This window comes from Mustela putorius, unplaced genomic scaffold, assembly GCF_011764305.1.
Source record: "Mustela putorius furo isolate JIRA1106 unplaced genomic scaffold, ASM1176430v1.1 tig00000281_pilon_pilon_pilon, whole genome shotgun sequence".
Lineage (NCBI taxonomy): Eukaryota > Metazoa > Chordata > Mammalia > Carnivora > Mustelidae > Mustela > Mustela putorius.
In genome coordinates, this window is record NW_025421343.1 from 5,058,562 (window position 1) to 5,073,370 (window position 14,809).

General features: G+C 41.0%; 1 long non-coding RNA gene across 2 annotated transcripts; it reads right to left on the reverse strand.

The window, feature by feature from the left end:
* Positions 1-1,000: 1,000 nt before the first annotated feature.
* On the reverse strand, positions 1,001-14,809 carry LOC106004788. 2 transcript variants are annotated; one of them, XR_001177831.1, is made up of 4 exons: positions 14,546-14,809; positions 13,180-13,316; positions 3,349-3,534; positions 1,001-1,040 (listed from the first exon to the last, which is right to left on the reverse strand). It is a non-coding gene; the product is annotated as an uncharacterized LOC106004788 (long non-coding RNA). The 2 variants fall into 2 exon arrangements; XR_001177830.2 differs by lacking the exon at positions 1,001-1,040 and having other exon boundaries at positions 1,050-3,534.

Here is a 14,809-nt window from a genome sequence, read left to right on the forward strand (position 1 = left end):
ATTTCAAAGAAGCCCCTATATAAAAAAGTAAATCAAAATTGAAATGAGATTTACTATGAAAAACTATATATACTATGAGAAACTATTCAGAAATGAGGAACAAATATATGGGAACATTACAAGTCAGATTTACAGGATTAAGGCCAAAGTGTACACACAGGATACAGTGCACTGTATCAGAGAATACAAAAGATTAAAAATGAACAAATGAGACATTCAACTCAAGAAGTTAAAGAACCACAGAATAAAACAGAGTAAAGGGACCAGTGAAAATAAAAGCAAATATTAATTAAATCAAAATTTAAAAACAGAAAAGATTATCAATAAAACAAAGTGTGGTTCTTTCAAACAATAATATATTCAAACTTTTGGCAAATACGATCAACATCAAGAAAGAGAGAAGGAAACTAATAATATTAATAATGAGAGAGATGTAATTTCATAGTCAGAGACTATTAGCAAAAAAAGAACAAGTAATGCCTTATACCAATTAACTTAAAAGTATTTATGAAAAGGATGCACTTCTAGAATAATGATTCTTAAACTTGAAGGTGATAATTGTTAAACACAGATTATTGGGCCTACCTCCCAGAGTTTCTCATTCAGTGGTCTGGGGTTGAGGTCTGACACATTACATTCTAAAAATTTCCTGGAGGTGCTGATGCTACTGGTCTGGGAACAATACTTTCAGAATCACTACCTAGAAAAATATAAATTTCCAACTTCGACTTAAGAATAAATTGAAAACCCAACACCTGAGTGTAGAAGCTGAGACTATAAAACTCGTAGAAGAAAACATAAAGGTAAATTGCTGTGACATGCAAAATGTCAAATAAAACATTAGTAAAATTGAATTTTAAAAAAGCTCCAAGGGATACCTGGGTGGCTCAGTTGGTTAAGTGGCTGCCTTTGGCTCAGGTCATGATCCCAGCGTCCTGGGATCGAGTCCCACATCGGGCTCCTTGCTTGGCGGGGAGCCTGCTTCTCCCTCTGCCTCTGCCTGCCACTCTGTCTGCCTGTGCTTGTTCTCGCTTCTCTCTCTATGACAAATAAATAAATACAATCTTTAAAAAAAAAAAAAAAGCGCCAAGAATCATATGAGAGAAAGAAGATAATAATCATATTAGATACAAAAATAATCATTTGAAACTTTCAAGAGAAAATAATAGGTGAAAATTTGGAGATTTTGCAAGTGGAAACTGTTTATATCAACCAATTGGACTTTCAAGATCATAACACAATAAAAAAAGAGAAAGATAATTATATAAATGATATATTAAAAAAGAAGTCACATGGTCTAATAATTGAAGGAGTATACAGAATCAAGGATGAATGTGTGTGTGTGTGTGTGTGTGACGAGATGCACTTGACTGTGTTCATAGGTTGATTTAGAAAGAGCCAGTAGATGGAGGAACTCTGATATACGAGAGAGGAACTGTTGATTGAATAACATTCTAGAGAAGGCAATAGTATCAAGAATGGAACTTTGAGAAAGAAGGGCTTAATTTTAGAATAGGAAGTTGAGCAAGTTCAAACTGGTTTACATATATTTTCCCTATGAAATTGGATGTGAAATCAGATGTTACAATCAGGTGAGCCAAGGGCTGAAAATTTTGGAACTTGAACTTGGCCATTTGGAATTCAGTAGTGACCTCTGAGATGAGCTAGCTTGGGGTAATGGTGGTCCAGAATCCAGTGAGAGGACTGACTAGGGTGTGGGAATGTGGCAGCAAGTGCAGATTTTTATTTCAGAGATCAGGATGAAGGGGAATAGAGAAATAGACTGGAAGATAGATTTCAAAAGAAAACACTTCAAATTTTAAAACAAGTTCTCAGTATTCAAAAATTATCATATACCATGGGAAGGATATGTCATTAACTGATATGTCATGCAATTTATTGTTTTGTTTGCTAATGAGACATCAGGCACAGCATTATAAATGCACAATGGACTACAAATTACCTATCTCTCATCCAAAGGAAAGAAAAATTGGCACCAAAATCCAGCAAGCACATAAATGTAAAAGCTAAATGCTTCTGGGCTTCCCATTCAAATTACTTTTTTTTCTTAAAAAAAAAAAAAAAAGATAAGTACTGAATGAAGCTCCTCATTCTCCATCATAATAACCACTTCCACTTGGCTTTTTTCTACAATCCATAAAGTGGGCTTATCTAAATAGACAAATGATGGGAGGAAAATCAAAGGGAACAAAACAGCCTTTTGAAAGTAACATCTACGAGTTTCATTTAGTGTGATACGGTCCAAATGCAGTCCTGTTTCAGCTTTCCACACAGTCCTCACAGTCCTTGCCTGTGAGGACACGGGGCAGGGGGTGGGGGGCGGGGGGGGGCAAAATTTCATCAACTACAATTGAAAATCAATCTGTCACAAATGTCTTAGAGGACTAGAATTGGATGGGGCAGCCCACACAAGCTTTGTGATCAGAAATAGAACAAACCAGTTGGCGACATAATAAATAAATAAATAAATGGAGGAAAATGTGACCTCTTTCCTCCACTGTCTGTGTCTTGATTAGAAAGCTCTATGTGGGTGTCAGAAAACCCATGCTGCTTTACCTCTGCAAAGCAAGGGATGATTTTTGAGGTACCTATAATGATGAATTCCCCTCCGCCCCCACATCTCCACCTATCCTTAAACAGAATCTTTCCATTTCGAGTCCATAATTCCAAACAACAGCCTAAATGTATGTCGAGGACTAATTATGGTGAAGAAATCCTGAAACATAGGTCCATAGCAGCCAATTGAAAGGCTGTTGAAACACCAAACAGGATAATGTTGTAAGACCATCCCCTAGTCCCTCAGAGACTCAGTAGGTGGACTAGTAAAGCTAGGAGCTGGCATCTTAAAATCTCTCCAGTTGTGGCTGTTAGGCCACCCTGGCACACAAACTGAGCAGAGGAGTGGTGACAACAGTAAGAACTCTGACAGCCACCTGCCTCCCCAATGCACTGCTGTGGGAAGAGGTGCCGCAGAAGACCTGAGGCTTGCAAGGAGAGCTCTGTTGTGCTGGGATGGGCCATACTCAAGGGTTACAGGAATTGTTGGAGATAGAATGGGTAGAGAGCTTCAGATGGCATCGAAAGACAAAGCTGTCTGGGGTCGTGAATGAACATCTGATCGGAAAATGAAAATGTCTCCCTGCAGCAATAGAGGCCATTCTGGCAGAACACTGGGAACTGATTGCAAAGCTTGATTTGCATCCTCCCTAGGCGTGTGTAGTCTCTACCATACCTAAAGACTGACGAATTGTTACAGGGGTCTCGGCAACATTAACAGGTCATACTGGTGGCATTGTTGATCTTGGAAAACAAATTAGCTCAACATACTTGGCAGTGAGGCCAGCCAAGACTCTGCCTGAGTGGTGCTCAGAGCCCTAGAAGAGCCCATTCACACAGGCAGGTGGAGGAAGGTGCTCCCTGTCTTCTTGGTTATATGTAGGCATAAGTGCCGTAAGGTGGGGCAATTCTGTCCGTTCCATTGCAGATAGGCATGTCCTGTTGATCCTGGCAGTTCTGTAGGTAAAGCAGAAACAGGCTGATTACAACCCCAACTCTCTTTTATGTTAACATTGTGTTTCAGTGACAAATGCATGACATGCTACATAAGAAAACTTAGGAGGCACAGAAAGGCACAAGGAAGCTATGTCTCTGGGAAGCCCCACCACGGGCCATCTTTCCATTTGCCATGCTCATGCTTGTCTTTACACTTTGCACCCTATGAGCTTCCCGGGGTGGTTCTTCTACAATGCCACAAGTACTTCCAAGCCAAGAACTCCCATTCTGCTCCACAATATGCTTTCACCTCCAGCTCTCATCCTTCCAAATTAAGGTATATAATTGGGCCTAAAAGCTCTACTTTCTCTAGTAAGAAACTTAATGAATGGTCCTTGGAGTCTTCCATCAACCCCAGCTTGTTTATACTATAGATGGTAGAAATGCCTTTACTAATTAGTTATATTAAGGAAGGCTTCTCCCTTGCCTCTTCTAGAAGCTTTACAGAAAGGAGAGAAAGAGATTTTAAATACAAAGAAGGACACAAAGATATGGAGGAGTGAAATCGTGGTGTCCTGGGGTAGTTTGGTATGGAGAGAATAAAGAGAATAAAGCAGAGAAGAAGGATATGAGAATTAAGGATAGGGTTGAAATCAGGCACTGAACAAACTTGAATGCTATGTGCATTAATTTCCTATTGCTGCTCTAACAAATTAGCACAAACTTAGTGGCTTGAAATATCACACATTTGTTATGTTACCCTTCTGGAAGTTGGAAGTCTGGAATGGGTCTTACAAGCTAAAATCAATGTGTCAGCAGAGCTGTGTTCCTCCTGGAGATTCTAGAGGAGAATCTGTTTCCTTGCTTTTTCCAACTTTTAGAGGCCATTTAATCCTTAATCCATGGCCTCTCCCTCAATCTACAAAGTGCATCACTCCAGTCTCTGCTTCTGTCTACATCTCTGACTCTGATTCTTCTGCCTATTTTACAAGGACTCCTGTGATTACACAGAGCCCACCCCTTAATTACATCTCCAAAGTCTCTCTTGCCATGTAAATTAACATATTCCAACATCCCAGAGAATGGAGCTCCCGGGCAGCTCAGTCACTTGAGCACTGGACTCTTGATTTCAGCTCTCACTCTCTCTCCCTTTCAAAACAAACAAACAAACAAACAAACAAAATGAATATCCCAGAGATTAGAACATGAACATCTTTTGGGGGGCCATTGTTCATACAAAAGAATTTGGACAGTATCATGTCAGCCAAGGATCAAAACCTCAATGCCTACCAATGTCAGGCAGGAAGTAGTAAAGTGGGTCTTACCCAGTAGGGAAGAGTGGAGAACTTGACAAACTGGAGACTTCTGCTCTAGAGAGAGTGCCAGTTACTCAGCTACGAGCATCACCAAAATACCAGCCAGTGGTGCTTTCTCACATATTCATACGGATATATCGTGGTTTATTGAACCATCTCTGTTGGAAATTAATGTTGGTCCCTATTTTACACTATTATAAATAATGCCATAATGACCACCCTTATACATAAATCATTTTCTGTAACTCTGGTTATTTCTCTAGGGTGGCTATCTCAAAATAGAATTAAACCAAATAGCACTGAGATGTCTTTAAAATGCATGAGCAGAATGTGCAGGTGGACCACATGGGCTAGGAACACAGTGTACAATATATGAATCTGTGCCTCTCAAAGCATGCTGTGGAAGACATTTCTTGAGCTACATTTTTAAAAAAATCAGCTTGTGCCTAATTCAACAAAAATTAAATGGATAGAATTTCTTAATTTTAATTCACTGTCTAGTAAATATTTCTTAATCTCAGGAACCTATCTCAGATTGCCAATTATCATCCCTAGCAAGTATCAAATGAACAATTAAGAAACTGGTATTTGTGGGGACATAAGAAATGTGTTTTTATTAAATAAGCAAATACACACACATACACACATTTTGTGAATCATGACCTTAAGTTGATCAAATCTAAGGTATTTTGGAAAGAGGACCCTGACTTCCTGGTGCTCCTGACATTGGAACAAATATATAAATCTTTTGATTTAGTATCCATTTCCTGAGGTCATAGTATATATTTTAAAAAGCAAGACTACATTTCACAGGAAAATATAAGAAACAGACCACTGGGAAGGTCAATACAAGGCAAGAAGCCTCCTGCATTGGCTAATTAAGGGGCACTCACATGCTCCTGCTATTACCATGTGATCACAGCAAATGCTACCAGTGGGTGAACATAAATGGTATTTCTGGTATGTGTTTGGTCTTGAATGCAATTGTGTATGTTGTAACCAGAATTCTCTTTTTAAAAAAAATGATACAGAATAGAATCTCACATTGCATGTAGGAAAGTTAAGTATTGATTTTGAAACTTTTTTCCATATATACATGTTGTATATGGACACATACACACACACACTCACAGAGTGACAAGTTGAAACATTTTTTCCTTACTGTGGGTCTCAGTCAAAAACATTTCAAACCCATTGTTGGAGAAGAGACAGAGATGTATGTCCGTCCAGATTCTCCAAGTAGACACCAAGATAAAATTAGCCATGCAGGAATGATTTAATTTACTTATTGTTGGAACCAATGTGGAGGAAGAAAGAGGGAGCAGAAAACAGAAAGAGCTTCATTTCTATTCTTGGGCAGGAGTGGTCCAGGAAAAATTAGCCTGCAGCCGTGGGAAAATATAGCCTTGTCACGAAAGCAATGGCAGATACTGAAATGCAGCTTTGGAAACTGTCCACCAGTTTCCCTTCTCCTGAAAGGAGATCCTTGGCTGTCACGTGGAGGTCAAGGGTGAGACATTTCTGTTGCTAGATCCTTCCCTGTGACATTTGGAGTCTGTGCTCTAAAGAGAGACTCCTTAGGTTCAATCCCAGCTACAATGCAAAAACTCCAGTGAAGCCAGTGAGTTTCCCAGGGCACAAAATTCAAAGGAGCCCAGCGCTTCCTAAGAGGCACTTGCATGAGCCTGACAGCGAGTGCTTCAGTGTTGTACCCAGAACTCACCTGAGTCCTCGCCTTGCCCAGCTGGGTCCATTTATTAGCTATGTGACCTTAAACTGGTGACTTGCTTTCTGTTTCCTCAATCTGCTACTGGGAATGAGAACAATGTACCCTATTCACAAGATCATTGTGAATGGTAAGTGAGTTTATGAATATGAACACTTTGGACAATGCTTGCCACACAGTAAAGACTATGTAAGAATTGAATGGTTCTATTATCCTCAGTGTTGTTATTTATATTTAAAACTCATATTTTCAGGGATCATTCCCCTGCCCCAAACAATTTTGATAACAGGTCTGGGTGAGATGGATGAGTGTACCCTTGTACTATGCTTTCTTTCTTTCTTTCTTTTTTTTTTAAGATTTTATTTATTTATGTGACAGAGAGAGAGAGAGAGATCACAAGCAGGCAGAGAGGCAAGCCGAAGGCAGAGGATTAACCCACTGAGCCACCCAGGCACCCCTGTAATATGCTTTCTTAATTATTCTTATGACCACTCACATCTGAGAACCACTGACCAGTGCACTCCTTCCCTGAGCTCTCCTTTCTTACTACTCAGCCCCTTGCTACTCATCTATCTCAGTCTCAGTATTGTTCCAAGAGCCATAACTTGGGCAATGAAACCAAATATGCCAGATGTATTTTCAGCAACTCCCACTCTTCCCCCCCAAAAAAGGTGTAAAGGAAGAACCCAAAGGTGCAGAGTACAATTTCATCATGGTATGGATTTCACCAGGTTAAAAAGTCACTTTATCTTTAGCCATTAAAAGTAGATGCAGAAGGTCCCCCTACAATGGGCATGCCTAAGTTCTGCATTACTGTAGAACTGAACTCCTGTGCCTTCCTCTTCTTGTGTGTTTCTCATCTTCTGTGTCTGACTGAAACCACCCAGCGAGAACCTCCAGGAGAATGCAATCACCAACTATTCATGGTGCCCTGGATCACAACAAGGAGCGGTTTTTTGAGTGGCACCTTCCTTTGACGCAGAGAGATGCTTCAGTACATAGTAGTGAATGCCTCCAAGCTGACTGGCATTAGGCCCCCCGACCGTGCCCTCACCCACAGCTTTGAAGTCTCTCGGGCTCGAGATGCAGCCCATGAGAAGCGTGCAGGTGCACATTCAATCGGGGCTTGTGGGGGACAATAGCTTCTGATTGGGAGGCGATCCCACCCATGTCGGAAATCGATGGTAGCATAATCAACTTTGTATTAAATGACAGCACCACTCCACCATTACCTTCCGTTCTGAAGGGATCAGTTTAATATGGAAAACACAAGCCAAAAAGCTTGAGAAGCCGAAATGTTCTGCCTGACTCTCAAAGAGGGGCTGAAGTCAGAAAACAGCTATATCTCCAAACATAGCCTGACAAGGAAGTCTCTGGATCAGGGATGCACGTTAACCTGGCCAGCAACTCAAGCTGCCAGCCTGCATTCAATACATGTCACGATGTGCCCACCGTGTATATAGACTTGCCGATCACACAGCTCAGTGGATTGGTACCAGGCGTGGCAGGCAATGCCGAGACCACAAGTCATTGTTGCTATGATTTACTGAGCACTGGTTCTATGCTAAGCAGAGCCTTTTACAAGCACCTTATCTCATTTAATAACCATCATGACAACTTCATGAGGTAGGTATTGCCATCATTATATAATCGGTAAGACCCAGAAAAGTTATGTAACATGGCCCAAATCACAAAGTTAGAACAGAGACTCTAGGTCCAGCTGGCTCCAGAATCATAGCTCTGTTTTAAGGAGATGGCTCAAAATGGAATGAAACAAACACACAACAACAACAAAAACGAATAGCTCTGCAGTATGTATTCCAGCATATAGATGGAGAAAGCATCAAACATACAAGGTACAAATGGTGGGAGTCGGTTTTGGAAAGGGCAGAGCACAAATTCTGCAGAAAGGGGAGAATCAGAGTGAGGGTGTAATCTGTACAGGTAGGAGTTGCCTACCCCAGCCTCACACTGACTTCAGCTCCCCGTTCCTGGATTTCCTATTTACATTCCTCCAACCACGTAATGTTCAAATTGATCAGTCAGTATTGAAGGTGAGACTTGAACCTTTCCCAAAAGTCAGATGTCGAACAATAGTAGAGAAGGACCAACTTCTGAAGGGAAGAATCTATGGTAGAAAAACGTTGTATATCTCCTTCTAAGCTAAAGGGGGTTGGGGGGATTGTTTGTTCATTTTATTTGTTTTGGACTGGTAGCTAATATATAACATAGCTGGGAACGGCATGTTAATCATGGCAAAAGTCTCATGACTACAAAATCCTTTTTAAAATGACACCCCAGGGGTTGCTCCAGACTTCTCTCTTTGTTTATGGACTTAAAATTTTTACTTGATATATTTCTAGACATTTGAGGATTTTTTTTAGAAGTTTATATTACCTTTAAAATTAAAACAATAAAATGAAAAATAAAAGCAAAGGATATTATTTAGCAAGTTCACCATTATATAATATATATACCACAGCTGCATTGGGCAAAGCTGTAAGACAGATAGAAATGGAAATGAGACGTATACTCTTCCTTTAAGGAACTTGATAATATTTACAATGTGTGATGAAGCAAAAATTCAATATTTTGTCCAAAGAAGCAATTAAATAATCTGAGTAGATATGAAGATTTGATGGTTATTTGAGGTCCTAATACTAATATTCTCGAAGTGCTTTTAAGCTATTCTGATAAGTGGATCTTAGGAATTGCCAATACTCTCCAGCTGTTTTTTACTGTTTCGTTTTATTAGAGCAATAAATTCTCTGCTATTGGTCTTGAAACATAGCTGCTCTTGAACAAAGAAGGCAGCAAAGAACTATTGAAAGCTCTTAGTTTAAATTCTTTGAAGTATGGCAAGACAGAACTCACTTTCTGATGTCTTACTGCTTTTTATAACCTAATCAGCAACAATAAGCCATCTTGCCCTCTGGTGATCAATTTAACACTGGGTGAGATCTATATGGTAACCAAAAAAAAAAAAAAAAAAAAAAGAGAGAGAGAGAGAGAGAGAGAGAAAGCTGACGTGCACATCACGATGGAGATGATTCCCCTAGCTAGTTCATACAATCTGTAACCAAAGTCAGGGTGAGCTTCTGCTAAGTTTAGGCGCTGGGAAGAGACTCCCTCATTTATATAAGGACCTTATTTATGAGTCCTTATTGTCTTATAGACAATCATTAAGAAGACTGCTTTGCTCTCAAATTATCTTCTGAATAGCTGCTGGAAATTTCACTATCAGCAATTTCTCCCCCTTTACATCTTTCCCCTCTGTTAAATTCAGGAATGTGAGAGCTGCAGGCAGAAAATCACAATCAACTCATTTTGGGTCAATAAACATGTATTGAATGACTCCTGTAGACCAACACTATGCTAAGCCTAGGAGATAAAGCTGAGTAAAATACATTTCTTTATTTAAGACCATATAGCCTAAGCAAAGATGTCTTAAAGCCAGCCCAAAGGGTTGCAAACAATTGCAACTCAGGTCCTTATTAAATAAAAATAAAAGTCTCCAGGCTCCATCCCGGAGATTCTGATTCAATAAAAGTTCTCCAGGAGATTTTGTCATGTCATCTGAGTTGGGATTCACTAGTCTAGGAACAAGATAAACATCCATAAAAGAAGTAATAATTCAGGGTTGTACATTCTACAGTAGAAGCATCTATAAAGTGCAGTGGAGGCAAGCAATTAATACTGAATGGGAGGGTGAGTGAGAAATCCATAGGTTAGACCCAGTATTTAGACTGGGCAGTGATGGATAAGTGGAGTTCATTGGCAGACAAAGGGTTTGGGAGAGAAGGGCATTCCAGACGGAGGGAAAAGCTTGAGTGTGAATGCTAAAGAGGGAAAATACTAGCATCAGTGGGCAATTCATTGCTTGCTGTGATTTCAACACAGAACAGTGGGGTATGGTGGAGATATAGACAAAGGGGATAAAACTAAGGGAGAATTAACTGAGAAGTCACAGAGAGAAAGGAAAATGCATTACGCTATTACTTTAAAGGTGGAATTATCTGGGGGCCAGGTGGCTCAGTCAGTTAGGTGTCTGACTCTTGACTTCGGCTTAGGTCATGATCTCAGGATCCTGAGACCAAGCTTTGTCTCAGCCTCCAAATTGGGCATGGAGTCTGCTTAAGATATGTGCATGCTATCTCTCTCTCCTCTCTCTCTCCCTCTGCCTCTACCATGCCCCTGCACATGGATGTGTGCCTGCTCTCTTGCTCTCTGTAAAAATAAAATAAAATAAATATAGAAATATTCATGTGTTTATTCATTCACTTATTCACACAACAAATATTTATCAACCCACTGTTCTCATACTGAGCATTTTGTCAAATAAACACCTCAGGTCAGTAGAGGGGAGAATAGAGTCTTTTAACACAGGAAGAGAACATAGGATGCTCAAAGATGACCCACTTCAGCATTTAAATTCAAATTATTAAAAATATTGAGATTAGAGACTCAAGACTGGAGATTCCTGAGATGTGGCTACTTTGCACTAGAATTTAGGAATTGAAATTATGTAATGCATGTGAAAATCATGCTACATAAACATTAAGGTGGTTACATTTTCATATAAGAGCAGAGTGATGTGTGACGTGTGAGGGAAGGTTGGTCCCAAGACAAGTTACTTGCTAAAGTGTTTATCTGTTCCTTGTGAGGCAGTTTAGAACCATGAACTTAGAGGAGCAGGAGTTGCCAGTATACATTGTCAGAAAAAGAAGAAGCTTCAGGTATGACTTTTGGTTCTTTAATTAATTATCACAGAAGTCTTCCATTGAGGGTCCCAAGTCATAGCACTAACTGCCCAGAAAATCTCATTTGCTCCCAAGTAAGAGACTTCAGCCAGGGTATTTATGCTCCTAACCATCTACGATTCTTTCTTTTTCTTTTTTCTTATTTGTATTCTGTTTTCTGATTAGAACTTTTCGGGGGTACTTTGTTTTGTTTCTTTCTTGCCTTTGTTTTGTTTTGTCTTAGCTTGCTTCGTTGAACTTTTTTTTTTTTTCTTTGTGAGGAGACAGTGTATAGACTTGATTAATGTGACTGATGATCTGGACAAGTGAGGTCTCTATAAGCCCTTCCTCTTCTTCAGGAGACTTGGGATGGAAATATTTCAAGGAGGAGAGATTCTCAGTGATTAAGGAATAGAGCTGTGCCAGTGTCTTTGTCACTTTGGGCTACCAAAACAAAATACCATAGACTAGATGGCTTAAACAATAGAAATTTATTTATTTATTTATTTATTTTTTATCGTTCTGGAGGCTGGAAGCCCAAGATCAAGATGTCATCTTGGTTGGTTACTAGTGAGAGCTCTCTTCCTGGCTTATAAACAGTGGCCTTCTCCTTTGTGTCTTCTTAGAAGGACACTGATCCCATCATGGGAGCCCCACCCTTATGACCTCATCTGACCCTAACCACCTCCAAAGGCCCCATCTCCAAATACCACCACGTTGGGGTTAAAGCTTCAGTGTATGAATCTGGGGGTGGGAGGGACATAATTCAGTCCATAGCAGCCAGTAAAACCCTTCACTAAAGTCCACTCTTATGCTGCTGCTATGGCTGATGGTCCAGGGTGCTTATTATATAGAGGTCATCTGGGCTGTGAGTCTATCACAGAGATGCTATAACCAAATTCACCATTATATTAGAAAATAAGCTTATAAGGCAGTTGTGAGGGCAATTACAGACCCAACACCAGAGGTGGAAGAGTAAGCATCGCTATAAAACTTCATTGTTACCTGGAACACCCCTCTGACGCTTGCTTTAGCACTTTCTTAATGTTGTCATATTTTGCAGCTTTCTGCAGAGGTCAGGTCAGATCCATGACAGTCAAGGGGTAGGAACTTGAAAGATCACGCCAGTGTTTCCTGTTCAACATAGTGAGGTCCTTCCCACAGCCTTGGCAGGGCCCATGGATGTAAAGATGGTGTCCCAGGCAGTATCCCAGCCATCATGATAATTTTCCAAAGGAGGTAGCTAAAGCTTTCTATATGGCAGTAATAGCATGAATATGGTTACCATCCTCCCACAATGCCGATGTTGTCATGGCAGCATCAGCAGAAGGGGCAGAGATGATAGCCCTTTGGAGTCTATCCCTGAGGTGAGCCCCAGCTTTCTATAAGGTAGTAAAGACACCAGTGGACCCCTAAAGACACTAGTGGACCCCTAAAACTATTTAGCACCAGCATCATCCCCATTTGATATTATAAGGTGGAGGCATACTTCCCATTGATCTCCAGCTTCGCAGTCCCCACTTAGACAATGGCATTGAATTTGCATGCATACAAGAGCTACAGATCATGTGGTTGAGGCCAAAGAGAGTGACCATGTTGCTTTGTCAATGTTGAATGCAGCTCTCTCTGGTGATCCACGGCCAAATCTGCTTATTCTGACCTTCATTACCATGTCTTAGGGATGCATTTGGCACTACATAAAAAGGCACAGCTGACTGTTGAATGAGAACGTTTTTTCTTAAGGAGGCAAGATGGCAACATGATTCCATGCACCTAATCTCTCCTCTGTCACATTCTCAATGACATAACAAGAGAGGAAATCATCTGGTTCAGCACTGAAGCCCAGCGGTGTGTGCCCACAGTGCTAGACACCTGAAGTACTTACTCAGACGTACTCTGCAGGAGTCGTCCTTGGGGACTGACATGAGGCCCTCAGAGCAAAATGTGGTGCAGTTCCCTCAGGAACTGAGCAAGCAGCTCATAAGAAGAGTGTTCCACTTGTCCATGGAGGCCGCTGAAAGGCTTTAACCAAAAGAGCGATAAATTGGGTTCCTGTTCTTCAGAGATTAAGAGACTGGTTAAAGAACTGAACTCGAATGGTGACAGTAGAAATGGCATAAAGGGAAAGATTTTCCAAATGCATTAAAGGCACAATGATAGGATTTGTTGTTGGAATGGGCGGTAAAAGCAGCTGTCTCCAGGTGGTGGAACTGAAGGATTATTGTTAGTCACCTTTTTTTTTCTTTTTATAAATTTTATCATTTTCTACAGAAAACATTGATTATACCAATAACTTGTAAAAAACTAAAAAAAGAAAGAAAAGAAATCTTCCTGAATCCACTAAAAAGCAATAACTAGATTATGTACTAGGTAGCTCCTGGAGAATTAACTTCCAAATAAGAAACGTCCTCAAGAGAAAAGCAAAACAGATGAAACCGGAATAAGACTGCTGGCATGCACAGGTGGTAGGACTCTCGGTGTCTCTGTGTTTGGCTGGGGAGTGGTTGTCACATTTTTTTTTCCAGCATTAGAATCCTTTCTTCTCAGAAAATCTACACAGAGGCCTTGTATATAGCAGAGATCACAGGAGCATTGCTCTGATTGAAGGGGTAGGAGGTCCTGAGCATTTCCGCCTGAGGTCCCTCTTCCTTATCTCTCTCCCTCCTCAGGAACAAAGGCCAAGGCACCTCTGAGAGTGAGAGCCACTACTATTTGGCTTTTTCTTTTCATTTCCTTGGCTTTAGGGATTTAAGCGGAGGCAGCTCTGTTGGACTCATGTGATATGAGGTGACAGACAAGGCTGAGTGGCAGCGGGCTTCAGCCCATAGCTGATCACAACAGCCATATTGTGCACCGGCTAGAATAAATGTTATTTTGAAGGCCGTTCAACACTGGTTAGAAAGATGCCGTAAATGGGAAACAATAAGAAACCTTTTATCTTTCAAAGACAGCAAAGACAAATGAGAGATGAGAACCTGACTCGCAAGCAAAACGTCTGCCTCAGGTTGGGCTCAAACTCTTTTCCTTTCATCTTCCGTTTGAATCCTTACCATTGCTAAGGACATCCAACAGGTCACGGTGCTGAGAGAGGAGGGCCAGTGCAGAGAAGGTGAATGGGCTGAGCCATGCACCCCGTGGGGAATCACTACCTGTCTGTCACCACCCAGACGATGAAGGGACATAGTCGTTCCCACCACATGGAGTTTGTGACTCCCTCTGAAAGCTTATGAATTAAGGCTGGGGAACCATACCTTTTAGACCGATGTATCAGGAACATGGCGAAGAACAAGTTCGTGGGAGAACAAGTTAGGAATGTCTTATTTCTCTACCACTCACTCTTCTCCCTCCATTCCCAGGGCTTCCATGGTGACTGTCCTACTCCTGGCCAGAGATGATGATGCCCCAGGGAGGCAGAGCACAGACCCCAGCAGCTGGCCGGCCGATCCTAACATCTTACCCCCACGCTGGCTCCTGTCTCCAGAAATGGCAATCTAACCGGTGCCGGGCCTCCGAGT